Genomic DNA, 26,085 nt, shown 5'->3' on the forward strand with positions numbered 1-26,085 from the left:
TCGGGGTCATGATAAAATATTTTACGCTATTATTTCGAAATGTTGAAATTTTACGTTCGAAAAAAAAAAAGTCTTCTTCCAGAATCAACACTATTCATTTTGAGGGTGTTTTTTGGATAATATTTCTGCAAAAAATTGGTTTTCACCGCCATTTTAAAACATGTTGAAAATTTACCCAAGAAAAAAAAAGGTGTTATTCCAGCATCAACACTTTTTGTTTTTAGCACTGTTTTTGATGTTTTTTTGGGGTTTTTTTGCCAGAGTTCCCGTTTTGAGTTTATAGTTCCCGTTTCAAAGTTTACATTGTTACAAGGAGAGAATGAGGAAACCAACTAAATGTGACACTGTATTTTAGCCCAGAGTCCAACCAACTCAGAATAAAAAAGAGGCAAAAAGATAATAGAATAGTGTAAATAATATTCTACTTTTCTTTGACAAGTCAATTAAAAATAAGTAGAATAATATGAAAAGAAAAAGAGAATGCAAGAATATTGAGTACCTTGGTTTTGGAGTACAACCTTGTTGGATTAGTGGGGCCTGACCCAGGTTTAGAGGTGATTTAGCCAAGCAAATCTCGGTACTATTGGCCCTTTCGGCAACAATCTGTGGAGCGCGGACTGAGGTCTCACCCGAAGTAGTATGGGAGGGAACTAGAACCAGGTTTCGCACCTTAGGGATGTCTGATATATTAGGATTGGTATGAGGTCCAACCTTCACACTCACTGTACTACGTGCACTAGTAGGCACCTCACGGCTTGCGATGTTGTCTTCGCGTAGTGCTATTCGCAGCGCGATCATTGTTATTTACCCAAGTCTTTCTTACTTATGCACTATTGGATGATTACATAGATTATTTTCATATATAAGTATTCTGAACCATACAAGCATTTACTCAACTACGCGCAGTAAATAAACAGAGAAAACGAAATGCATAAAAATAGAATAATGATTCAAGACTAGATGCACAGAATTGGGATAAACTTCTATTTATTAGCTTTCTCTCTCGATTACAAACTTGACTCTGCCCTTTGCACTCAGCTGCAGGGCTCCACACACTTAGCTGCAGGGGTCTGTGCACTCATCTGCAGACTCTACTAGGCCTCTGCGTGGTTAGCTGCAGAGCCTCTACCTCCTACTACAACCCAAGACACTTAGACTTGAACCATTCCTTTGCTACTCTCTCTATCCTCTATTCCCCTTTTAAAACTTAGAGCCTCGCTCTATTTATACAATCCCATGGTTCGCGAACCATGGGTAGGCTGACATGACTTTACATTACATTACATTACTTTAGGGTGGACAACCCTATGACTCATCCTATACTTCGTACTCCGCACTCGAAATTCGTGGAGTCTTTCAAAACCTTTGACCAAAACTTGGGCTTTGAGCCCCAAAACCTACTGCAGGGGGATTCCATGCCCAATAGGCCCCTAACACAATCATCATGACTCGTCCTGAGTCACTCTGCTAGTGCAACGATCTTGGCACAGAGCCCTCCCAACCGATCCTACGCTACGCAAAGGTCCGCAGCGCACTGTTCTAAAGTCTGCTGGATCTGTTGCATTCGTTCTTCTGAATCGTCCATGTTTGAATCATGTCCTTTCTTTGGTACTAGCTTCTGGGGCGTGTGTTTATAGTCCTGCACCTTTGTCTGGCTCCTTGGGTCGTGAAGACTGTGCTTTGGCCGGTTAGTCAAATAGCCGGCCCACCCATGTAGGGCTTCAGGCGACTACCGTTAACTTTTCCTGGGAAGGGTTCTCCATTGAGTTTGACTAGCTGGACCGCTCCTCCGTCTATGACCTCTTTTACTATGTATGGTCCCAGCCAGTGCATTCTGAATTTTCCTGGAAATTTTTCAAACTTACTGTCATACAGTAGCACTAAGTCATTTACCTTGAAGGTGCGCAACTTGATATGGAGGTCATCCCAGGCCTTTTCGTGCTGCTTTTGTACCTGTTGATGAAATCCCACCAAAAACAGTTCTTCTTTGAGTTCTTCTAATTGTACGAGCCTTTCTTCTAGAGCTTTGTGGTCCGTCATGCTTGTGAGTGCTACTATTTGCAGACTAGGTACGATGTATTCCATCGGCATGACGACTTCTGTACGATAGACCAATTGGAAGGGTGTTTGTCCCGTCAATTTCTTGCATGTTGTCCTGTATGCCCATAACATAGTAGGTACACACAGGTCCCGATTGTTCCATTGCGTGTTACATACTTTGGTCAGCGTAGTCTCCAATATTTTGTTGAAGGCCTCTACTGTCCCATTAGCTTGCGGGTGGTACGGTGTACTTTGCTAATGATACACCTGGAATTCCTCTATGAATGCGCTGATGGTTTCATTCAGGAAATGTGTTCCGCGGTCACTCATTAAGATTTTCGGACAACCAAATCATGTCAACATGTTTTCGAACAAAAACTTCGCAGCCATAGTGGCCGTGCAGTCCTTGACTGGCTGCGCTTCCACCCATCATGTTAGGTACTCCATCATGGTGATGATGTACTGCACACCCCTCTTTCCCTGAGGCTTGATCAGTCCCACAAAGTCGATTGCCCATTTTTCGAACAATCGTAGTGTCATTTGTCTATTTAGTGGCATCTCATCCCTTCGTAATGGTTTCCCCATCCTTTGACATATATCGTAGGCCTTACAGTGTGCTTTTGAATCCTGGTGCAGGGTCGGCCACCATAACCCTGCACGAAGAATCTTCTGTGTAGTTGCGCATCCTACATAGTGTTCTCCCGCAGCACCCCCATGTGCCTTCGCGAGGATTTGATCTCATTCAAATTTGGGTACGTATCTTCGCAATATCTCATCGTTGCCCATATCATAGAGGTGCCCCGCAATAATAGAAAAGTCCGCCACGTGTACCACCAATTCCTTCTTTTGCTGGATTGACTACTCCTTCGACGTAGTCCCTGTTGTTAGAAAATGGATTATATCTTCGAAGTGTCAGTCCGCGATGCGTACTACTAAGAGCTATGCATCAGGTAGTCCCTCCTACAAATTTGTTGGTTCCTTGCCCGTCTCAATTCGTGACAAGTGGTCCGGTCCTACGTTTAAGCATCTCGGCTTGACTATAACCTCAAATTCATATTCTTGAAACAGTAAAATACATCTGCATATGCGCCCCCCCAACACAGGCTTGTTCACCAAGTATTTTAACGCAGAATGATCGGTATACATCTTGAAGTGTCCGCCAAGTAAATAGTGTCGGTATTTTTGGAGTGCATACACCATTGCCAGCCCTTCGCGCTCAGTAGTAGAGTAGTTCTTTTTGTCTTTGGACAGTCTTTGACTTGCAAACGCGATCGGGTGATCCATGCCCTCCGCGCCTTCCTGCGTGAGTACGGCTCCCAGCGCAATACACGACGCATCAACATGTACATGAAATTCCATGTCCCATTTTGGGAAGACTAGGATGGGAGCGGATGCTAGTTTCTCCTTGAGGACATCCAAACTTTTCATGCAATCATCATTCCAACAATATGTAGCATCCTTCTTCAACAACTGTTCCATCGGCGCTGTTATTTGGGCATAACTTTTGATGAACTTCCTATAGTATCCAGTGTGCCCCAGAGTAGCGCGCAGTTGTTTAACACTTCGCAGTGCTTCCAAATTCAGAATAACAACAATCTTCACAGGGTCCACCATTAGACCTTGTTTGTAGACCACATGTCCCAATAGGTTTCCAAAGGGAACGAGGAAGGTGCACTTCCTAAGGTTCAGCGCAATTTGGTGTCGGCGGCAAGTGTCCAGCAGCAAACGTAAGCTCGCTACATGTGTTTAACTAATCCAAAGATAGTCCAATCATCCAGATAGACCTCCAAGAACTTGTGGATGTATTCCTTGAATGCGGGCACCACGATGCCCAAAAATATAGTTGGCACGTTCTTAAGTCCAAAGGGCATCAGAGTGTATTGAAAGCAGCCCGATTCTATTGCGAAGATCATTTTCCTCCTATCTTCCGGTACGATCTTGATCTGATGGTACCCTAAGAAGCCATCCGTGAATGAGTAAGTTTCTTGACCACCATCATTCTCCAATACTTCATCTGTGAATGGTGTCGAGAATGGATTGTGTACACAGGCGTCGTTAAGCTTCCTAAAGTCCATGCATATTCTTATTCCACCCTTCTGTTTTTTCTCCTATACTACCATAGGACTCACCCAATCGGATTTTTCCATTGGTTAAATAATTCATGCTGTGAGCATTTTGTCTAATTCATCGCAGACCTTTTCTTTGTACTTTGAGTTTAAGTGGTATGGCCGCTGCTTAACTGGCTTCGTGTCGGGTTTTAGGGAGATATTCATCATCCCTAAATCGCCAACGATCCCTTTTAAGTCCGTAATTTTTGTTGGGAACAAATCTTGGTATTCGCGGAGTAACTCAGCGACTTTATCGACCGTGGCATCATCCCAATAGTCCGCAAGTGTTGTGTACTTTGGGTCTACCTTCGTTCCAATGTTGACCTACTTTGTCTTTAGCGGTGCGGTGATGTCGGGGTCTTCAAGTGATGGTCCACAAACCTTGCAAGAGCCTTCTGTTTCTGAAATGTTAATGTTTTGTGGGTCCTCATCATCCTCTTCAACGTTTACATTATAACACTCTAGTGTGCTGCTTAACTGTGTCACCCAATCTTGCTGAAGTACTCCCATTAGGTCCTGTGGTATTTTGAAGATAGCGACTTTTACTGCTTGTAGCGCATCATCAACAGTGTCCGACCAACGATCTTCATGTGAATGTTAGCAAAAATCCCTCGTGCAAGACATCCCATTCACCCATACCATGGCGTAGTTCCATCTCAGTATACCAATTCATGGGTATGATGTCTAGGGTATGACAGAATAAATGCACCCATTCAGGCTATGGCTCTTCCCCGTAGACCTTGGTCCATTTTGTGAGGTGCATGCATGGATCATATCATCCATCATATTTGTCTACTAGTCATAATTGTGGTTTTCCAAAATGCAGGCACATCATCCTTCTGCATCTGCGCTAGTCCTTGAAATTTCCTTGATGCATACCCCAACATTGTGCCAGTATTGCTCGTAGTGCCCATTTCAGCACATTAAACCACTGCTGTTCTGGTACGATGCTTTCAAATTTTCTCAGAAAAATTCATCCATCGCTGACAATCCATCATATGTCGGCAGCTCCCTTGCCTCTATTTTCACACAATGCAATGACTTGATCATCACGTTGCAGTTCAGCATTGTTACTTCATGTAGCTGATTCTGCCATCTCTCTATCTCTTCATCAAAATCAAAAGTGCAAGAGCTTCCACGCTCCCATGAAATCCTTCCATTTGTAGTTGGATTCACCCAATCCTCTCCTTTAAAAGTTATCTTGTAAATACAATCAAGATCATCATCACTATCATTGTCATGCACTGGTTCAGTGTAGCGTCCTCCTTCGGTTGGATCCAGTGGTACTACTACACGTAGTGACTTTTTCTCAAAGATCATTTTGTGCTTCTTCAGATTTATGACTCTGTTCATATCGGTAGCCCAGTCTATTCCTAGTAGCATGGGATAGGGATTGTTGTCATCGACAATATCTATCACTTCAAAATCTGCCTATGTGCTCATGCCTTCAATATCGACTGTAACCCCTTGCAATCTTCCCATGGGAAAAATATTTTGTTGGTTTGCCATTCTTAATTTAATAGGGGACCATTGTAATGCAGGTCTGCCCATGCATTCCCATGTTTGCTTTGGTAATACATTTGCATCCGAACCCAGATCTAGGATTACTTGATCCATTTCATACTCATCAATCTGTGCAGTCAACCTCATTTCCCTTCCAGTGCGCAAGGCATGCTTTCCAAGTTTTTAGACCATGCGCAGTTCTCCTAACCCCGTGCACCTAGTGATAAGTTCCTGTAGCCCTTTGACTGCCTTGTTTTCATGCAAGAGTTTCATGCATGTCTCGAGAAAGGTAGTGAACATTGAAGGATCCATCCCTAGTTCTAGTTGATCCTTACTACCTGAAGTGGAGGCCTCCATGAAGCTCTTCTTAGCTTCCATGAATGTCTGCTTCGTGCATTCTAAGTCAAACTCGGGTTCTTTTGTAGGAGCCTTGTGAACCCATGTGTTGTCTTCTAGTTGCTTCCCTTTATCGTCTCTCGTGGCCATACCACTCCTAAGCATCATGTTTACATTTGGGTGTTCTTTGCGCAGTTCAGACCTCATCATTTGTAAAATTTGGGTCATAGGGGGCTGGAGTACCCCCTTTTCGCGTATCTTCGATATCAGCGAAGGGTAATCTTCTACCTCAGGATCAAACTGATTACAGTACCAACATGATATCCTAGTCAGGTTCGTATAATTTTGGGCATAATTCCTTGGTCCTTTGCAATTGAAGCAAATTATCTATCCGCGACCCCTTCTTGGTCCCATTCCACCTCGACCCCGACCGCACCCTTGAAACCCAATGCATGCCATCCCTGTATTTGGGTCGAGGGCTCGCTTTTCAGTTTGCACCCAATAGGTAGGAGTAAGATCCATCATTAGTTCATAGCTTCGACAGGTGTGTTCGTCATGGCCTAACGACCTGTAGAAATTACAAAATAATTGATGGGAGGTCTGTGTATACTTCTGCAACAGATGAAAATTATCTATGGTATGTTTTCCTCCTATGTGGTAGTTCGAGCACCATAATACAGACGACGTGCTCGGCCCCGTCTATGCATCTAGTCTTAATGGCATTGGCCCTCCTCCTGCCAAGTAGTTCATGAACACTGGATAGTGATCCTTGTTGTGGCCCTGGCCTTTGCATTTTATGCACCATATTTCCTCACGCACCTCTGGCCGAGTTTTCCTGTCCTGTTTCAAACTTTGCATCTCTAGAAACAGATTCTACAGTTGCGTGTGGATTTTTTGGACTCCCAACCTAGGGTCTTGTATGGGGGTCTCATGCAACCTCATTTCCATCTCCAACGCTTCGGCCTAGGTGGAAAGTTTTTGCTGTGACAACGCCATCCTTAAGTGTGGCGTAAGTGAGGCCACAAACCATGTGCGATGTTGTGCATCTATTAACGTCATATTGGCGTCATGCATCGTATTCTTCAGCCTTTCGTCTAGGTCCCAGGGGGTCTCGCCCAGGACCATCGCTATCTCCTTAAACCCGATGATTAATTGTGTCGCTGATTTTGGCCTGCTAAATTCCCTGTTCAACGTGGTCTAGATCTGTGCAATTCCTACATTCGGGTGGTCATTAGCATGCTTGATATACCACATTAATGTGCGATCTTGCAGTGTGCTTACCAATGTGGCCTTTTTAATATTATCTTCCAGGACACCTTGTGCTTCCCATACTGCTCTTACCATGAACCAGAATTGGTCCGGATCCTCATTTCCTACTCTAAATACTGGTAGTTTGATCGCGCTTGCCATAATGAATTGTGGAGGTGGCAGAGGTGGAGTGGGTGGAAATGGAGGTTAGGGGGGTGAAGCGGGTGGTGGGGTGGGTGGAGGTGGTAAACGCAGAATTCGCTGCCTTATCAAGCTAACCACGCTTCTCGGAGAAGCCTTCGTGAATTTGTCCTCACTCTCCCGCGAGGGTGAAATTAAGGGACTGTTTTCTAATTCTTCACTACTTCTGCTTATGTATATCCTTCCGCTTCGCGTGGTTCCAAACATTAATTTATTCGCATAACTCGCTTTTCACACAACAACATCTTAATCCAAGTGTTTAAAGATTTAATATACTTACCTCATGGTCCCTTGAGAAAATGTCGCTCTGCCTCGCTGTAGCTGACGGTCGTGTCTACCACGAACTCAGTTATAAATCCTCCTATTATTCGGTTGAGCCAGTGGTTCATAGCTCGTGCTGTCTTATCTTCTGAGGCTTATAGTCTGTGCACTAGTTTCGGAGTCCAAACTATTGGTTTGTCGAGCCTACACCTTCCCTGGTTGTCTGCTAACTTCATGATCCACTCATATAGCTATTGGCTACATGGGGCCTGACCCAGGTTTAGAAGTGATTTAGCCAAGAAAATCCTGATACCACTGGTCCTTTTGGAAACAATCCACAGAGCACGGACTAAGGTCTCACTCGAAGTATTATGGGAGGGTGTCGGAACTAGGTTTCCACACCCTTGGGATGTCTTGATGTCTGAACCTGTGCACTTGAGCTATTCCGCATAGCAGCCTGTGTGCACCTTTGTAAGGGGTGCGAATATAGTACTGTCCTATTCTCGATCCTTATTGTGCTATGATATTAGTGCTTTGACTTAGTTTGTGCGAGCCCAATATTCTTATTAATTATTCAACCTTCAAGTAAGTGCGCGTAATAAAAAACAATATAAATGCATAAAGATAAATAGAACCATAAATGCACAACATTCCAAATCAAACTTATCTTTATTAATAATCCTTTCCAAGTTCAATTCAATTACAGGCCCGACTCTGCCCTGCGCACTCAGCTGCAAGGGTCTACGCAGTCAGCTGCAAGGGTCTCCACACTTAGCTACAGAGCCTCTTCCTACTACTACGACCCAATAAACTTCAGATCCACTTCTATCCTCTAACCATGCCTTCACATCTATCTATTACTTTTTTTTTCCCTAAGAATTACCTTTACACTTAGAGCCTCTCTCTATTTATACAATCCCATGGTTCGCGGACCATGGGTAGGCCAACACATCCTTACATTATTTTACAATTCTTAGGGCGGACAAGCCTATGACTCATCCTACACTTTCGCGCTTCGTGCCCGTACTTCGTGGGGTCTTTACATTACATTGACCAACATTCGGGCTTTAAGCCCCAAAAACATGTTGTGGGGGGATCTACTACCTAGCATGCCCCCAACACAATCATTGTGACTCATCTCGAGTCACTGTGCTGGTGCAGTGATCTTTGTGCGAAGTCCATCCAACTGTGCATGTGTTTCACGAAGGTCCGCAGCGCATCATTCTACCATCTGTTGGATCTGCTCCATTTCGACTTCTAAATCATCTTCATCTGACTTAATTCTCTTCTTTGGTGTCAGCTTCTAGTACTTGTGTTTATAGTCCTGTACCCCTATCCAGCTTCCTGGGTGACGAAGATTGTGCTTTGGTCAGTTAGTCAGATAGCCGACCTACCTGTGTAGGGATTCAAGCGACTGCCATTTACTTTCCCTGGGAAGGGTTCTCCATTAAGTTTGACTAGTTGGACCGCGCCTCCATCTGTGACCTCTTTTACCACATATGGTCCCAACTAGTGCATTTTGACTTTTCTGAGAAACTTTTCGAACTTTCTGTCATACAGTAGCACTAAATCATTTACCTTGAAGGTACACAACTTGATATGGCAGTCGTGTCAGGCTTTCTCACGTTGTTTTTGTACCTGCTAATGCAATCCCGCTAGAAATCCTTCTTCCTCGAGTCCTTCTAATTGTATGAGCCTCTCTTCCAAGGCTTCGCAATTTGACATGCCTGTAAGCGCTGCTATTTGCAAACTAGGTACATTGTATTCCATCGGCATGACATCTTCCACATCATAGACTAACCGAAAAGGTGTCTGACCCATCAATTTTTTGCATGTGGTTCTATATGCCCATAATACGGCAGGTATGTGTAGGTCCCAGTCATTTCGCTGCGCATTACATACTTTGGTTAGCGCAGTCTCCAATATTTTGTTGATTGCTTTTACTGTCCCATTAACTTGCAGGTGGTACAGCGTACTTTGCTGATGATACACCTGGAACTCCTCGGTGAGCGCGCTGATGGTTTCATTCATGAAGTGTGTTCGGAGGCCACTCATTAAGAGTTTTGGGCAACCAAATCGTGTTAGCACGTTATCGAACAAAAACTTTGTAGCCATAGTGGTTGTGCAGTCCTTAACCAGCTGTGCTTCTGCCCATTGAGTCAGGTACTCCATCACGGTGATGATGTAGCGTGCACCCATCTTTCCCTAAGGTTTAATCGACCCCACAAATTTTATTGCCCATTTTTCGAATGATTGCAATGTCATTTGTGGATTGAGTGGCATCTCATCCCTTCGTGATGGTTTTCCAGTCCTTTGACATGTGTCGTAGGCCTGACAATGTGCTTTCGAATCTTGGTGTAGGGTTGGCCACCATAGCCCAGTACAAAGAATCTTCTATGCAGTGGCGCGTCCTGCATAGTGTCCTCTTGTAGCACCCCCATGTGCTTCCGCGAGGGTCTGTCCTCGTTCAAATTAAAGTACATATCTTGGCAATATCTCATCGTTTCCCATTTTATAAAGGTGCTCCATGATGATAGAAAAGTTCGTCATGTGCACCACCAATTCCTTCTTCTGTTGGATTGAGTACTCCTTCGACGTAGTCCCTGTAGTTAAAAAATGGATTATATCTTCAAAATGGCCATCCGCGATGCGCACTACAAAGAGTTGTGCATCAGGTAGTCCCTCCTCCAAATTTGTTGGCTCCTCGCCTGTCTCAATTCATGATAAGTGATCTGGTCCTGCATTTAGGTGTCCTGGCTTGATGATGACCTCAAAGTCATATTCTTGAAATAGTAAAAGCCATCTGCATATGCGCCCCCCCAACACAGGCTTGTTCACCAGGTATTTCAATGCGGAATGATCGATATACATCTTGAAGTGCCCGCCAAGTAAATAGTGTCAGTATTTCTGGAGCGCATACACCATTGCCAACCCTTCACGCTTAGTAGTAGAGTAGTTCTTTTCAGCTTTGGATAGCTGCCGACTCGCGAACGCGATCGGGTGATCCACGCCTTCCATGCCTTCCTGCATGAGTACAGCTCCCAACGCAATACATGATGCATCAACATGTACATGAAATTCCACGCCCTATTTTGGGAAGACGAGGATGGGAGTAATGCCAACTTCTCTTTGAGAACATCCAAACTTTTTATACAATCATCATTCCAACAATATGTAGTGTCCTTTTTAAATAGTTTTTCCATTGGCGTTGTTATTTGGTCACAACTCTTGATAAACTTTCGATAGTAACCAGTATGCCCCAAAGTAGGGCATAGTTGTTTGACACTTCACAGTGCTTCCAGATTCAGAATAACAACAATCTTCATAGGGTCCGCCATCAGGCCTTGTTTGCAGACCACATGGCCTGGCAGGTTTCCAAAGGGAACAAGGAACGTGCACTTTTTAAGGTTCAGCGCAATTTGGTGTCGGCGACAAGTATCTAGCATCAAACATAAGCTCGCGACATGGTGTTTAACTAACCCAAAAATAGCCCAATCATCCAAATAGACCTCCAAGAACTTGTGGATGTATTCCTTGAACGCGGCCACCACTATGCTCGAAAATATCACTGGCGCGTTCTTTAGTCCAAAGGGCATAACGGTGTATTGAAAGCAACCCCATTATGTCACGAAGGTTATCTTGCTCCTATATTGCGGCACGATCTTGATCTAATGGTACCCTAAGAAGCCATCCATGAACGAGTAAGCTTCTTGACTGCCAAAATTCTCCAATAGTTCATCTATGAACGATGTCAGGAATGGATCGTGAACACAGGCGTCGTTAAGCTTCCTAAGGTCCACGCATATTCTTATTTCTCCCTTCTATTTTTTTCTCCTGCATTGCCATAGGAATCACCCAGTTGGATTCTTCCACTGGTTCAATAATTTTGGCTATGAGCATTTTGTCTAATTCTTCGTGGACCTTTTCTTTATACCTTCGATTCAAGCGGTAAGGCCATTGCTTAATTGGCTTTGCGTCTAGTTTCATAGTGATCTTCGTCATCCCTAAGTCACCAATGATCCCCTTTAAGTCCGTGATTTTGGTTGGGAACAAGTCTTTATATTCACGGAGTAACTCGGCGACCTTATCTACTATAGCATTGTCCCAATAGTCCCTGAGCGTCGCGTACTTCGGCTCCACTTCTATGCCAATGTTTACCTACTTTGTTTTTAGTGGCGCGGTGATGTTGAGATCCTCAGTTGATGGTCCTCGAACCTTGTGACAACCTTTGGTTTCTGGAATATTAATATTTCAGGGGTCGTCATCATCCTCCTCTACCTGCACTTTATAACATTCTAGGGTTCTGCTAAGTTGGGTCACCCATGCTAGTTTAATCATTTCCAATGGCTCCTATGGTATTTTGAAGATGGCGACTTTTACTGCTTACAGTGCGTCGTCAATAGTATCGACCACCTATATTAAAATGTGGATGTTAACAAAAATCCCTCGCACAAGACATCCCATTCACCTGTACCATTTTGGAGTTCCGTCTTAGTATACCAGTTCATGGTTATGACACCCAGGGTATGGTAGAATAAATGTACCCATTCAGGCTGGGGTTCCTCCCCGTAGGCCTTAGCCCATTTCGCGAGGTGCGTGTGCGGGTCATCTCGTCCATCGTATTTTTCTTCTAACCATAGTTGTGATTTCCCAAATCATAGGTTCATCATCCTTCTACATCTGCGCCAGTCCTCAAAACTTCCTTGGTGTGTTCCCCACCAGCACGCAGGTGTTACGCGCAGCGCCCACTTCAATGCATTGAACCGCTATTGTTCCAATTCTGTGCTTTCAAAGTTGCTCAATAATTTATCCACCATTGTCAATCCATCATATGTCAATGGCTCTCGGGCCTATGTTGTTATGCAACGCAACAATCTAATCATCATATTTCAATTCAACATTGTCACTTCATTCAATCGATTCTTCCAGCGCTCTACTTCATCGTCTAAATCCAAAGTGTAGGAGATTTCGTGCTCCCACGAGATTCTCCCATCTGTAGTTGGATTCACCTAATCCTGGTCTCACACAGTTATTTTGTAAATACAATCCAGCTCATTTTCGCTCTCATCATCACGCACTGGTTCAGTGTAGCGCATTGTTTCAACTAGGTCTAGTGGGACTACTACGTGTAGTGACTTTTTATCAAATATCATCTTCCACTTCTTCAGGTTGATGACTCCATTCATATCAATGGCCCAGTCTATTCCTAACAGTGCGGGATAGGGATTGTGGTCATAGACAATCTCTATTACTTCAAAATCCATCTGTTATCAACTATTATCCCTTGCAACCTCCCCATGGGAAAAATCTTTTATTGGTTTGCCATTCGTAATTGAATAGGGGACCGCTACCCATGCGTTCCCATGTTTGCTTTGGTAACATGTTAGCATCTGAACCTAGATCTAGGATTACCTGATCCATTTCATACTCACCAATATATGCAGTCAATCTCATTTCCCTCCCAGTGCGCAATGCATGCTTTCCCAATTTCTGGACTACGTGTGGTTCTATTGACCCTACACACCTGGTGATCAGCTCCTGTAGTCCCTTAACTGCCTTTTTGTTGTGCAGTAGCTTCATGCATGTCTCCAGAAAGGTAGTGAGCATTGAAGGATCCATTCTTCGCTCTCGTTGATCCTTATTACCTGAAGTGGAGGCCTCCGCGAAGTTCTTCTTAGCTTCCATGAACATCTCCTTTACACATTCTAAGTCAAACTTAGTTTCCTTTGTAGGAGCCTTGTGTACCCATGTATCTCTCTTGGGCTGCTTCCCCTTATCCTCCCCCATGGTCGCACCACTTCTGAACATCATGTTCACATTCAGGTCTTCTTTGCGGGGTTCAGACCTCATTATTTTTATATTCTGAGTCGGAGGAGGCTGGAATACCCCGTTTTCGCGCATCCATGTGATCAATGTAGGACAATCTATTGTTTCACGACCAAACTGAGCACAGTATGAACAGGATATCCTTGTCGGGTTGGTACAATCATGGGCATAGTGCCCTGGTCCTCCACAATTGTAAGAAATTAACTGTTCGCGGCCCCTTCCTAGTCCCATTCCTCCTCATCTCGGATCTCGCCCCTGAAATCCAGTGCATGCCATCCCTACAACTGGGTCAAGGGCTCATGTTTCTGTCTGCATCCTATAGGCTAGGATCTGATCCATCATTAACTTGTAGCTGCAACAAGTGCGCTCGTTGTGGCCTACCAACCTACACAAATTACAAAACAACTACTGGGGAGTCTATGTATATTTCTTCAATAAATGACAATTATCCATCATGTGTATTCCTCCTATCTGACAGATCATGCACCATAACGCGGGTGTCTCATTCAACCCTGCCTATGCCTCTGGTCTCAACGACATTGGCCCCCCTCCTACCAAGTAGTTGCGAACACTGGACAATGATCCTTGTCATGGCCCTGGCCTTTGCATTTTATGCACCATACTTCCTCACATGCCTCTGGCCGTGGTGCCCTATCCTTCTTTAAACTTTGCATTTCCAGGCATATATTCTGTAGTTGCATGTGGATTTTTTGAACTCCCAACCCAGGGTCTTGTATCAGGGTCTCATGCAACCTTGTTGCCATTTCCAATGCTTCGACCTGGGTGGAAAGTTTCTGTTGTGACAGCACTGTCCTCAAGTGTAGTGTCAGAGATGCCACAAACCATGCACGATGCTATGCATCCGTTAGCGTCATATTGGCCTCACAGATCGTACTCTTCAATCTTTGGTCCAGATCCCAAGGTGTCTCACCTTGGAGCATTGCAATCTCTTTAAACCCGATGATTGACTGTGTCTCTGATTTCGATCGGCTAAATTCTCTATTCAACGCATTCTGGATCTCTACTCTCCCTGCGTTTGGGTGGTCGTTAGAGTGCTTGATATACCATGTCAATGAGCGATCCTGCACCATGCTTACCGATGTAGCCTTCTTAATATTTTCATTCGTGACACCTTGCACTTCCCATACTGCTCTTACCACGAACCAGAATTTGTCTGGATCTTCATTCCCTACCCCTCTAAATACTAATAATTTTATCGCGCTTGCCATACTGAACTGTGGAGGTGGTGGAAGTGGAGTGGGTGGAGATGGAGGTGAGGGGGGTGAAGTGGGTGGTGGCATGGGTGGAGGTGCAATGCGCTACTTTATCAAACTGACCACACTTCTCAGAGAGACCTTAGCGAGCTCTTCCTTGCTCTCTCGCGAAGGTGAAATTAAGGGACTGTTTCCTAATTCTTCGCTACTTTTGTAGATCTTTCCGCTCCACATTGTCCCAAACATTAACGTATTCGCATGACCCTCTTTTCACATAATATCATCTTAATCCAAGTATTTAAAGATTTAATATACTTACCTCGCGGTCCTTTGAGAAAGCGTCATTCTGCTTGACTATAACTCACAGTCGTGTCTACCACAAACTCAGTGATAAATCCCCCTATTATATGGTCGAGCCAATGGTCCATAGCTCGCGCAATCATATCTTCTGATGCCTCTAGTCTGCGTACTAATTCTCGAGTCGACACTATCAGTTGGTCGAGCCTACACCTGCCCTGGCTGTTGGCTAAGATCACGATCCACTCATACAGTTCAGAAGGAAATGATGGAAAGAAAATATTGTGGATTTCCATATACATGTAGCGATCCAACCACTTTTTCTCAGATAATTGCAGAGTTCTATTTTCCTATGTCACAAACTCGTGGTCTTCTTGTCCAACCACTCTTCAATTTCCTTCTTTGTTGGGTTCTAGTGGCACGACATCAGACATCCCTTAGGCAGATCTCAGTCCCAACAACATAAACATTTTTTGGCTATGTGGGGCCTGACCCAGGTTCAAAAGTGATTTAGCCAAGTAAATCCTGGTACCACATGCCCTTTTGGCAACAGTCCGTGGAGCGAGGACTAAGGTCTCACCTGAAGTATTATGGGAGGGTGCTGGAACCAGGTTTCTTCGCCCTAGGTATGTCTTGATGAAGGCTCTAGAGGTTCGCGGTCCGAACCTATGCGCTTGTGCTGTTTCGCGCAGCAACCTATGTGCACCTTTGTAAGGGGTGCGAATACAGTACTATCCTGATCTTGATCCTTACTGTGCTATTATATTAGTGCTTTGACTTAGTTTGTGCGAGCCCAATATTATTATTACTTATTCGACCTTCAATTAAGTGCGTGTAATAAAAAACAATATAAATGCATAAAGATAAATAGAACCATAGATGCACAATGTTCTGAATCACACTTATCTTTATTAATAATCCTTTCCAAGCTCAATTCAATTACAGACCCGACTATGCCTTGCGCACTCAACTGCGGAATCTACTAGGCCTCTGTGCACTCAGCTGCAGAGCCTCTTCCTACTACTACGACCCAATACACTTCAGATCTACTTCTATCCTCTAACCATGCCTTCACATTTATCTTTATTTGTTTTTTTCCCAAAAAATACCTTCACACTTAGAGCCTCCCTCTATTTATACAATCCCATGGTCCACAGACCATGGGTAGGCCGACACATCTTTACATTATTTTACAATTCTTAGGGAGGACAACCCTATGAATCATCCTACACTTTCGCGCTTCGCGGAAGTACTTCGTAGGGTATTTACATTACATTGACCAAAATTTGGGCTTTGAACCCCAAAAACATGTTGTGGGGGGATCCGCTGCCCAACAACAGCTCAGATAGAAAATATGCAAAGAAAATTTCATGGATTTCAGTGCACAAGTAGCGATCCAACCACTGTTCCTTCGATACTCGTGGATTTATGTTTTCCTATGCCTCGAACTAGCGAATCCTCTTGTCCAACCACTCTTCAATTTCTTTCTTTGTAGGGTTCTAGTGGCATGACATCAGACATCCTTTATGTAGATCCTGGTCCCGGCAATGGAACCATTTGTTGGCTTAGTGGGGCCTGACCCAGGTTCAGAGGTGATTTAGCCAAGCAAATCCTGGTACTACTGGCCCTTTCGGCAATAGTTCGTAGAGCGCGCACTGAGGTCTCACCCGAAGTAGTATGGGAGGGTGTTAGAACCAGGTTTCCGTACCTTGGAGATGTCTGATATGTTAGGATTGGTATGCGGTCCAACCTTCTCTCTCACTGCGCTACGCACACCAGTGGGCACCTCGTGGCCTATGATGTTGTCTTCACGTAGTGCTATTCACAGCACGATCCTTGTTATTTACCCAAGTCTTTCCTACTTATGCACTGTTAGCTAATTACTTAGATTATTTTCATATATAAGTATTTTGAACCATACAAGAATTTACTCAACTATGCACAATAAATAAACAAAGAAAAAGTAATGCATAACAATAGAATAATGATTCAAGACTAGATGCACAGAATTAGGATAAACTTCTCTTTATTAGCTTTCTGTCCCGATTACAGACTCGACTCTGCCCTACGCACTCAGCTTCAGGGGTCCGCGCACTTAGCTGCATACTCTACTAGGCCTTTGTGCACTCAACTACAGAGCCTCTACCTCCTAATATTACCCGAGACACTTAGACTTGAACCATTCCTTCACTACTCTCTCTATCCTCTATTCCCCTTTTACAACTTAGAGCCTCGCTCTATTTATACAATCCCATGGTTCGCTGACCATGGGTAGGCCGACATGACTTTACATTACATTACATTACTTTAGGGTGGACAACCCTATGACTCATCCTATACTTCTCACTCCATGCTTGCAATCTGCGGAGTCTTTCAAAACCTTTCACCAAAACTTGGGGTTTGAGCCCTAAAACCTGCTATGGGGGGATTCCATGCCAACAAACCTAAAACTACTTTTTCTTGGTTAACAACTCATCTTCCTTAGATGTAAGAAAACAAGTTAATGACCCAAGACCCACAGGCACCTAGCACAAGAAAAATCCTAACCCCCCTTATAGACTAGTAGCAGGTTATTCCAAGTGGGGTGGTTTTCCTTGAATAATGGTGATGCATGAGCTTGCATTTGTAGATAGTAGCCAATGATGGTTGTATCTGTTGTCAGCTTGAAGACTGAGTTATGATAGGTTTTTCCCACTATTTTAAAAATATTGAGTACCTTAACCAACATTGTCATTATCGATTAGAGGGATATTGGAATATTTGTTTGGAAACTTATTTTAAGTTTTAAGGGCAGGGTAGACACCGTGAGGCCCTTTTAGTGCCTTTTGGGGTGTTGGATGTTCATAATTTATTAAGAATGGTTGTGTTAATTATGCTAAAATGAACTTTCAAGGGAGAAGAATTGGTAAACCCTACACACTACCCCAGGTTAAGTTTTTTTTGGCCTAATGTAACTTATTTTAATATATATATATATATATATATATATATGATGCGTTCCCCACTCACCCCAACAACAAAAATGGGGTAAAGAGAAAATATCCCCATGATGCAATAAGCTCTTCATGATGCAAACCAGTTTCAAGTCCATGAACATACAAGGAGAGAATGTGGATGCCGACTAAATGTGAGGTTGTATTTTATCCCTGAGCCCAACTAGCTCATGATAAAAAAATAATGAGGTGGAAAAAAATAATAACATAAATAATTTTCTACTTTTCTTTGAGAATTCAATTAAAAAGAAGTAGAATAATATAAAAAGCAAAAGAGATTGCAAGCATATTGAGTACTTTCATCTTGGAATACAAAATAAAATCATTTTTGTTTGATTAATAACTCATGTTCCCCAAATATTACTTGGGGTGCAACCCATGTAATTCCCAAGTCCCTTGCTATTTGATCTGTTATTAACCGATTACTTGACTTATTAGTGTAAGACTAATGACTATTACAACATATTCAACAATCATATCAGTGTGCGCAATAAATAAAATAGTATAAATGTAAAGAAGGCAATGCACAAGCAGATACATAGAAATAAGAATCAACTTCTCTTTATTATTCTTTGATCCAGGTTATAGACTCGATGCCGCCCTGCGCACTCAGTTGTAGGGGTCCACGCACTGAGCTATAGACTCTACTAGGCCTCTGTGCACTCAGCTGCAGAGCCTCTTCCTACAACTACGACCCGATGCACTTAGACTCCCACTCTATGCTCGAACCATTTGTATTCTTCTCTCTAATATTCTTAGCTATCTTTACAACTTATAGCCTCACTCTATTTATACAATCCCATGGTCCATGGACCATGTGTATGCCGACATGGCATTAAAGTACTTTACAATACTTAGGGTGGACAACCCTATGACTCAACCTATACTTCGTGCTCTACGCCCGCAATTTGCGGAGCCTTACAAAACCTTTGACCAAAAATTGGGCTTTTAAGCCCCAAAACATGTTGTGGGGGGATTCTATTCCCAACAAGCCCCCAACACAATCATCATGACTCATCCCGAGTGACTCTGCTGGTGCGACGACCTTGCCGTAGAGCCCCTCCAACTGGTCCCATACTGCTCAGAGGTCCGCGACGCACTGCTCTGCGGTTTGTTGGACTCGCTGCATGCACTCTTTCGATGCTTCTTTGTGAGGATCCGCTACCTGCCTAAGTGCATAGAGTCCCTGCATCTGTGCGAGCTTGCCCTCAATATCGACCATAATGGTGAAGGCCTCATCAATCCATGGCTAGACGCACGCCTTGAGAAGTGCCTCTTTCTGTCTAGCGGCATCCACCTACTCTTTTAACGCCCTTGCTTGTTGCATCTTTGCCAGTCGTTGGGTGAGGATGATTGTCTGTGCAGTTCCCCTTACATTATCATACTGTTCCTGCAGTTCGTGCGCCTCTGTTTCCAGGTGTTATATGTTGGGGTCCTCTTGCAAGGATGTGAGGATGTCAAAGGCTTGATCCAACATACTAGTACAGTCCTGCACTGCCTGTCCAATTTCTTCCAGTCCTATTTGAATAGCGCTAACGCGCTACTCTCTAACTTCCAGAGGAGCGGAAGGCTGCACCTTCAACTATAGCTCAACAATCTGGAGGTTTAGCTCCAGCTGCACTCGCGTTGTTTCCTCGCGCGCGCTTCGGGCTCCACTTTTCAGATAGTGGATCTGCATCTCTGTTGGTAGGTCTATGTTATAGACATTTTTGTGCCCTACAACCCCAAGCATGAAATGTCCATAAACCAAGGGCTCCTAAGTCCCTAAAAGTGTTGTTCTAACCCCTAAAGGAACAAGATCAATAGATTATAGTTTCTCCCAGAAGTTCTCCATGAGAAACTACTCAGAATTGGTCAAAGCAGGATCATTGCAGCTGCTCCATTGGCTAAGTGCGTTGCATCTCAGCTAAATACACTGTGAGGGTGTGTTGCATTTCAAAAGTCCCTTCTGTGGGGTGCGATGGGCGAGAAATGAAAAATGGCAGTGTCATTTTGCGAGGTGGAGAGGCAATGGAAGCTTCCAGAATCTTCTCCTGTGACACTTGCCTCACTGAATTCGACCAAGGATGAGTAAGAGGCCCTCAGCCTCCAAGCGGAAGCAAGAACTGTCAGAGTGAAGACACTAATCAAATCACAAGTTGACTCATCCCCCTTACAGATATCTATATATGGATCCCTCATCCTAGAGATCCAGAGGCTGGAATTTTGCATATTGTAAGGAATTGCTATTGGTTTCTAGAGACAAACATCAGATTGTTGGGTGATCTAAGCTTTGTTTGAGGTGAAGAGGGGCTTCTTTGCTAGGAGGTTGATGCTGGGTCGGAACCATTGGTTGTAACTCCTCCTGGACCTTTTCTTGTTTATCAATAAAAACTATTTGAGTTTTCCTCCATGCTTTTGTATCATTGATGCTTGTTACATTTGTATGGCCAATTTACATCTGATCCTAGATTGTTTATGAGTATAGATCCATGTCTTTGTATAGTGCTATGCTTCTATGATCTTATAGTTACTTTGTGAAGCTGGGCGTGCAAGGGAGCAGGTAGCTAGGGATTATCAAAGAAGAGAGGGATCGAATCAAAGGATTAGTGCAAAACAGAGGTTGGTCTTTCTGTTCCTCTCCATCTATAATTCATAAAGGAAAAACAAAAGTAGTTTTTCTCTGTTTGTTTCTAAGGCAATTTTCACACCTTAGTGGGATAGAGCAGTTCTAAATAGACACTTTTCCCTGTAACAAAATGGCGACTCCACTGGGGATGAATTAGTTTGTTTGTTTATCATTCTTTGTTGTTTGTTTCATAAACTTACAAGTAGCATTCGAACTGCATTTTCCATAACAAATGCAAAGTAGACAACTGCTACTTCAATCCATCTACTAGATCTGTTTATGATTTAAACAACTGATTCACAAACTATCTGATTGCCCTTGTGATAGCTCTTAGATCCTCCTTAGATCTACCCCTGATTGTTGCATTACTGATTGCTTTTTACTCGGCCAAAACCCAAGAACTGAACTGCAAACTGTGACCCGGAACCTGAACAGAGTCTCGTTTCTGGCCCAGCGCAGGTACTGTTCAGAGATTCTGAATTTCAACGCACTTCCCGAGTGGACAACCTGCGCTGCATTTCAGATTCTCTGTGTTACAGGTGCACTGATCAGACTAGCTCTGTGCAGTTGTGGCTTCTGTGGATCATTCTTTCCAGTTCTATTCCTGGATTTTGCTTCCAGTGATCAGTATATGTCTGTTTGAAACCCCTTTTCCTTACTGATTATTCCGCCTCCTTTGTACAAAAGAACTGTAGATGTTTTTGTGTGTTTGTTGAGTCGTTTACAGTTCTCCTTTGCAAAAGTAGCATAATCGTACTGTCGCCCTTTGATTTGAAACTGTCGCAAGTGTTGATTTCAGTCCTAGGAAAGAGTTTGATTGTTGTTGATGGTCGATTATCCTATTACTATTACTTTTTGGTCTGAATTTATAATTTTCTAGTGTCAAACACAAGTATTCATTTCAAAATCGTAAGGTGTTGTAATCGTCTCCATTTTTTATTTCGAAAAGAAACTTGTTTATATCAGTCGCTTGAAAAGAAATTCAGATTTGTGCATCAACTTTCTTTTTAGCATCCATATACTAAGAGAGTCGAAAACAAATACATGCATGTGCATTTGCATATAGAAAGTCTGTTTGGCTTGATTTAGGAAAGTGCATTTACAGTGTGCTCTTTGCTCTTTGTGAAAAGATTATGTCTTTCTTTTCCCTAGTAGCTAGGATTTTCACTGCATAAAGAAGATAAAAAGTTTGTTTATCATCTTATATTGCATTTTAGGAATTACATCTACATCTCGTGGTGAACCCGAAAGGCAAACTTCATAAACAAGATCAACTTAAAATAAATTCAATGAATCTAACAACGCTTTGGAACTTAACACACAACATTTAGAGGTCTAGGCTAGAGACGTATTCTGGCATTGTAAAGCCTGGTAACTGTTGTTCTCATTGATGGTTGGGTGATTCCTCCACTTTGAGACGATAAGTGACAGTACAGACTTGTGCTCCCACGTACCGTCAAGTATATTTTGGGAGACCCCAATAGGCTTAATCCTTTATCCATAGGAAGCCGTGTCTGCCGCCCTATCGATCACAATGCACTGAACACAACATTCGGGAAGATTCACTGCTGTACCGTAAAAAGTATTCTGCAGTTTTGCGATTGGTTTGGTACTCCCTCTACCTAGACTTCCAGAGCAGGCCCTTTCATTCCTTTTCAGACTCCTTAACGGAAAAGGTCCATCTGAGCACTTGTCACTTCAGGCTCATTAAAAATCGAAGGAGAGTAGAGTCATCTTTTGTTTTTTCTTGACTCTTAAAAACTGAAAAAAAAAGTTGTGTCAAAGCGTCTAAAATTTATTTTAAACGGAATATTCATTACCCTTTCCTACGTTGATCTTGGGTTGAGAAAATGGAATCCACCAACCAAGGGATTCCCCTTGGAGGAAATCATAGTCCCTTCTCCTCTTGGGGAGATGTTGGTGCACCCCATATGGCCACATTGTCGCTTCCAGGACTGATAATTGGCTTACCTGTATGGCTCTTCTCAACCTCTGTCGTTCAGAACACCGCAATTCCTGAACAATCAAATCAACAATTAGATGAGTCCAGAGTTACCCACCAAACTTCTACTTCCTCTAATTCTTCCTCTCCTCCTTCCTCTTTGCTTGATGGGGCTGGTAAGGCCAAAAGTCAATTACCTAAGGAGAAGAAGGAAAAGAAGAAGAAAGAGAAGAAGAAGAAGGAGCCAAAAGCGAATGGGGGCAAACGAGTGTCGTCTAGCGAAAATCCACACACTACACTGACCAGGCCTAAATCGCCATGTGTCATTTGCAAAGGAGACCACTATCATAGAGATTGTTATTGCATCCCTCAGATCTTAAGGGACTGGTCTCCTCGTTTGCACAACCCAGTGTCGTCAACCTCTGATGATCATGTTGAAAACACACCGTCAACTAGTGAAAGTGAAGCCCCAGGACAAAAAGGAAAATATAGATTTCCTTGTAAACTGTGCGAAGGCGATCATGTCGTCCACCGTTGTCCCTTCTTAGATGAAGCTAAAAGAGTTTTGGACAATCGTCCGGTTTCACTGTTATGACTTCCTCCTGGATATAAAAAACTCTTGCCGAGTCTGTCACTAGTTGAAAATCCGGCTGGCCCGCTCAGGTGGTCGACCGAAGCATCTATCATTGAAGATAAACCATCTGAACCCATACCAGACGAAATTCAAAAGGTCGAGGCGGCAGTTGACCCGGTCTTGCCTTCAGAGGGTCCATCTTCAGATGATACAGTCACTGAAGAGAACAAGGATGACACCGTCCAAATTCTTTTCATAAGCACAGACTCCAATGAACATGGGGTCAATTTACCCGGTCCTTTACCGCAGGAAGGAAGTTTGTCAGAGTCGTACTCGGTCGTCTATTCGGTCCCACCTCCAAGCAACCTAGTTGTCTCCTTCGACTGGAATCAACTAGGCAAACCTCGTTTACCGGCTAGTATACCATTTCGAATCATTGTTCAAATATATAGAATGGTTATGGCTGGTACCATCATAGATGAAGGGGCTTCTGTGAGTATCCTTTCCTCAACTGCTTGGAAAGCTCTTGGTTCGCCATCGCTTTTGCCTGAGATGAGAAATCTAACAGGTTTTGATAAAGGAACCAGTTGACCGTTAGGGATCCTTCTCAATGTGCCCATAACATTGAGAAGGAAAATCATTCACATGAACGTTATGGTAGTTCAAGGACCCCTGGATTACAATCTACTCCTTGGACGAGACTATATTTATTGCATGAGAGCCATCGTCTCATCACTCTTTAGAGTGATGTGTTTTCCGCACGAAGGAAGAGTGGTCAAGCTCGTAGACCAGCTTTCATTTCCTGGATCACGCAGAGCAAATAGTCATATACCATCCCTGAATGGTCTTTTCACGCAAGAAATGTCTCAATCCCCAGTCCGTCCACCCGATGAGCGTGAGTGATTCGGGGGACATGACTGAAACCTAGGGGGCATGCACCCTGGTTTGCTTCGGCAGGAAAACTTCGGGTATAGGGTAGGTTTCCGCGAGAGAATATGACCTCCGTACTCCCGTCCGTGATTGGAAGGGGGAGTTGGACTGGAACAAGATTCTCTTGTCAAAGTTATGTGAGTTGGCGAGCACCGCCGCTCACCTTTGTTTATCTCGGTAGACATCACCGGAGAAGTGTTTTGTTTGCGCTGTGAATAGAACAATCTTTGGGTAGCCTAAAAGAGGTATACCTTTCCTGATAAAACAAATGTTTTGTCAGCTCGAATAGAAGGTGACCTTGAAACTCTGTTTTATACGTGGGGGCATGCAAGCCCTTTGGCATGCAAGCAAAGAGCGACTATTTATTTTTTAAATTTTTAGGACCTCTAACCCTTTAAACTTGTAGGATTGGTCGTTTCGTAACTTGCATAAAGAAAGGATGTGGGGCAAAACTCTAAAAATTGCCGTTTTATATGAGACATTCTTATCACACGACTGGATTAATCGAGCAGTGTTACTGCAAGGTTCAAGCTCGTTAAAAAATAAACCCGCATCGAGCAGTTTTAGCACATAGTTCGAGCTCGTTAAAAAATAAACATAAGGCATGAGCAAATGTTTCCCCCCGCGTTTAAGCTCGTTAAAAAATGAACTATTCCCTGGTAAATAACCATTGTGAATGTATTACTTTAGCCGTTAAAGCCTTGGTCGTGTTTGCACCATCACCTCCACTTTTTCATTGGCCGATCATTCACCTCCATTTGATTGTTTACCCATTTTGAGGAACGGCTGCGAAGAGTGATTTCACTAGCCATCCTTGTGACACTGCTATGATTGGAAAATTCCAAACCTTACCTGGAATCAGCTGCTACCCGTTTTATCACTCATTCATCAAAAGACGAGTCTCCTTTAAGCTCTTTTCAACTGACTCGTAAAATATGAAAAGATTGCCGAGCCATTGGCCTCTCCAGCTCGTTAAAGGGACAGGAAGTGCTATCCCTCCTCTAGATTTTAATCTTTTTGGACCTGAGGGATTATTACACAAAAAGATCGAGCACTTGTTTTGTTCGTCTCGTTAAAAGTATCGAAAATTCATCCCTTCTGTATTGTTTTATACTTTTTCGGACTTAAGGGATTAGATGACGAAAAATGAATTTTGGAGTTACCTTTACGTTCCTTTTCAGACTCTCTAAAATTGAAAAGGATCGAGTTATCTTTGTCGTTAAACTCATTAAAAGATTAATAGCGACAAACTTGTCTATAGACGAGAACGAGTTTCACTATCACTAGGCTCGTTAAAACATAGCAATGGGTTTGCCCGAAGGGCAAATTGTAGAACAAGCATATGTTATCCTCCCCAAGCTTGACAAAAATAAAGAGGTACTGGTCAGCAATGACTGGGAAAAATTGGGAAGAAAACTCAAAGAAATTTTGTTGGTAGCAAGTCACTCTTGAACATGACACTTCCACTACGTGTCCGAGTCGGGTTGGGTTGTTTCATTCACCGGTCACATCACCATGGTCACGCCATACCATCCACATTTGGGGTTAATGCTACCATTCCATTACATCGAGTGCTGCCGATATGTTCAAGAGAAGTCATTCAGAGAATTCACCTGTGTCTCACCCACTACCATACATTATACTCCATTCTTTCATGACCGCCACCCTGAACCTTATATCACCAGATCTTTTTCACCTCCATTAAAATCATTTTCTCCATTCCATGTCATTGATGTGGGATTCATTTTCTCCAAGAAGTTGATCTAGGAACACCCCATTCAGTACTTTGAAGCTTGCATGCCTCAATGGCAAGTTTCTCACTTCCCGCGACAGGTTTACATTAATGGCCTTCGACCGAAAGATTTTGCGTGGTGTTCGATGCCAAGTCCTTTATTCACACCACGTGAATTGTACTGCAGTACCTTGAGGGTCAATATCATTATCGGTGATTCCTCTCGTGCTTGTTAACAGTTAACATCATTGACTGGTAATCAAGCGATGTCT

This window comes from Pinus tabuliformis, chromosome 7, assembly GCF_031772625.1.
Source record: "Pinus tabuliformis cultivar Carrire ecotype Pingquan chromosome 7, CPIR1, whole genome shotgun sequence".
NCBI lineage: Eukaryota > Viridiplantae > Streptophyta > Pinopsida > Pinales > Pinaceae > Pinus > Pinus tabuliformis.